The sequence below is a fragment of the Saimiri boliviensis genome, chromosome 2 (genome assembly GCF_048565385.1).
Source record: "Saimiri boliviensis isolate mSaiBol1 chromosome 2, mSaiBol1.pri, whole genome shotgun sequence".
Taxonomy (NCBI): Eukaryota; Metazoa; Chordata; class Mammalia; order Primates; family Cebidae; genus Saimiri; species Saimiri boliviensis.
In genome coordinates, this window is record NC_133450.1 from 96,001,503 (window position 1) to 96,004,318 (window position 2,816).

Sequence of the window (2,816 nt, forward strand, 5' to 3'; positions counted from 1 at the left end):
CTCAGGGGATGCACAAACTGCTGGCCAGGAACCACACTTCAGGAACTACCAGCCCTATGCCTACGTCTATTTCAAAAACTCAGCTCAAATCCCACTCCCTGAGAGAAGATGGGGTAGAGAAGGGAGGGGTTTCCCCTGTTCCTTCTCCTCCCCAAAGGCTATCAATAGCTCCACAGTACAGCTGTTTGACATCTCTGGTCCCAATCTGCTCAGCAGATAGGTTTCTACCCTACCTCCCCTCCACTCCTTTGCAATTTACTTGAAAGGGAGGCCCGAATTTTATTCCTACTTTTATGTTTTTCAGTATCTACAACAGTGTCCATTCCCACCAGTTATTTAATAAATGGATGCCCCCCAACACACACACACACACACACACACACACAAAATACACAAATGACTAGAAAAATGATTATGAAAGCATTTTTAAAGTCAAAGTGCTATGAAAAACACATTGCAAATGACATTGCAAATGAATCTGCAATCTAGTTAAACTGCAAATTTTTTTTGTTTTTTGAACAAAAACTTTTAAAACTTTTAAAATAAAGCTTTACTTAGTCTTACTCTGCCCCGCAGGCTGGAGTGCAGTGGTGCAATCTCGGCTCTCTGCAACCTCTACTCCCAGGCTCAAGCAATTCTCCTGCCTTAGCCTCCTGAGTAGCTGGGAGTACAGGCACCTGTCACCACGCCTAGCTAATGTTTGCTGTTTTTTAGTAGAATCAGGGTTTCACCATGTTGACCAGGCTGCTCTTGAACTCCTGACCCGAAGCAATCTCCCCACCTCAGCCTCCAGAAGTGCTGGGATTACAGGTGTGAGCCACCTAGCCCCACCTTAAAATGAAGATTTTGATTCAGAAAGTCTAAGGTGGGGCCTGAGAGGCTGTATTTTTAATAACCTGTAGGTGAGGCTAACACTGTCTACGGCCCACACTTAGAGTTTTGTAGGTTTTATACCAGTGGTTCCCAGCCTTGAATTGCCCCATGGATCACTGATAATGTTGAGTCAAATCTGGTCCACTTCTCAGACAAATTAAATCGGAATCTCTGAGGGTGGGGCCCAGACATCAGTATTTTTAAAAAGCTCCTCAGTAATTCTAATGCACAGCCAAGGCCAAGAATAGTTGATCTCCAAGAAGTCATACATAATATATTCAAATTAACTTAAAAACTAAATTATGTTTTTCAAACATGAGAGTTTTATATTATTTATCATTGCATTAATGTTGATTATACCAAATATATCATTTTATTCTCTTTACATTACTCACTGTATACTTACCTGGCAGGGGAGATACCTTGATCACGAAGGTGGTTTTTCCAGGGTGAGGCTTATCCATTGTACTCCTGATGTGTTGACCCCTCGATTTCCCCAAATGTGGGAAACTCAACCGCGTAATTTGTGGTAGTGGGGGACTGCGTTTGTGCTTTCCCCTGGTCTTTCATAATAAATGAATAAATAAATAAATAAATAAATTACTGTAAAATAATGTCTTTACCCAGCATTATCTATACAGCCAGAAAAGAAACTTCTGACAACTTTTAAAAGAAAGCTTTACTTAGTATTTCCCTAAGTTTACTTAATATTGACTTGAGGTTTCTCACGTTACTGCCATGTTAAAAAAAAAAAAAAAAAAAAAAAAAAAAAAAAAAAAAAAATGGCCGGGCGTGGTGGCTCAAGCCTGTAATCCCAGCACTTTGGGAGGCCGAGGCGGGTGGATCACGAGGTCAAGAGATCGAGACCATCCTGGTCAACATGGTGAAACCCCGTCTCTACTAAAAATACAAAAAAATTAGCTGGGCATTGTGGCGCGTGCCTGTAATCCCAGCTACTCAGGAGGCTGAGGCAGGAGAATTGCCTGAACCCAGGAGGCGGAGGTTGCGGTGAGCCGAGATCGCGCCATTGCACTCCAGCCTGGGTAACAAGAGCGAAACTCCGTCTCAAAAAAAAAAAAAAAATCAGTAACTGTGTTAGACAATGATAATTATGATACATATTTTTCTTAGAAATAGGGCAATGTACCTCCCAAAGAAAGTGCCCTCAACATTAAGGATGCCAAGTGTCAGATGTCACAGCATGTGGTTCTGAAAGGTTGGCTTCCGGAGTGCTGCATTGTTTTTGTTTGTTGGTTCGTTTGTTTTGAGATGGAATTTTGCTCTTGTTGCCTAGGCTGGAGTGCAACAGTGTGATCTCGGCTCACTGCAGCCTCCACCTCCCAAGTTCAAGCGATTCTTTTGCCTCAGCCTCCCAAGAGTAGCTGAGATTACAGGCGCCTGCCACCATGCCCAGCTAATTTTTGTATTTTTAGTAGAAACAGGGTTTCATCCCATGTCAGCCAGGCTGGTCTCGAACTCCTGACCACAGGTGATCCACCCACCCACGCCTCCCAAAGTGCTAGGATTATAGGCATGAGCCACCACACCTGGCCTCCATTGTTTTCATAGTCTGTCTTAAAAAAGCAGTCAGGTAACTTAAAAAATACATCCATCTTAAGAAAAATTATCAAATAAAAATCCATAGCTAGAAAAAAGATATATTAGAGAGTGTTCTTTCAGAGAAAATAAAGATCTTAATACCATACCTTTAAATAGTAAGTCACCAGAGTTCCTATAAAATATAATCCAGTCTTCTCAATTTGTACCAACTCTTCACAAAGACATCTGTGCCATAATGTAAGGCATGTTTATAGGGTTGACTTAAATCTCGGTGTTTAAAAAAGCAGCCCAGATTATGCAAAACTTTCCAGACATGGGGTGATCTGTTTTAACATTGTGCCAGAAATGTGCTACATAATCCATTTCAGGTCCCTGAATCCTGA

General features: G+C 41.7%; 1 non-coding gene across 1 annotated transcript; it reads left to right on the top strand.

The window, feature by feature from the left end:
• Positions 1-1,271: 1,271 nt before the first annotated feature.
• On the top strand, positions 1,272-1,434 carry LOC120364212 (U1 spliceosomal RNA). The gene has a single exon (XR_005579547.1). It is a non-coding gene; the product is annotated as a U1 spliceosomal RNA (small nuclear RNA).
• Positions 1,435-2,816: the final 1,382 nt, after the last annotated feature.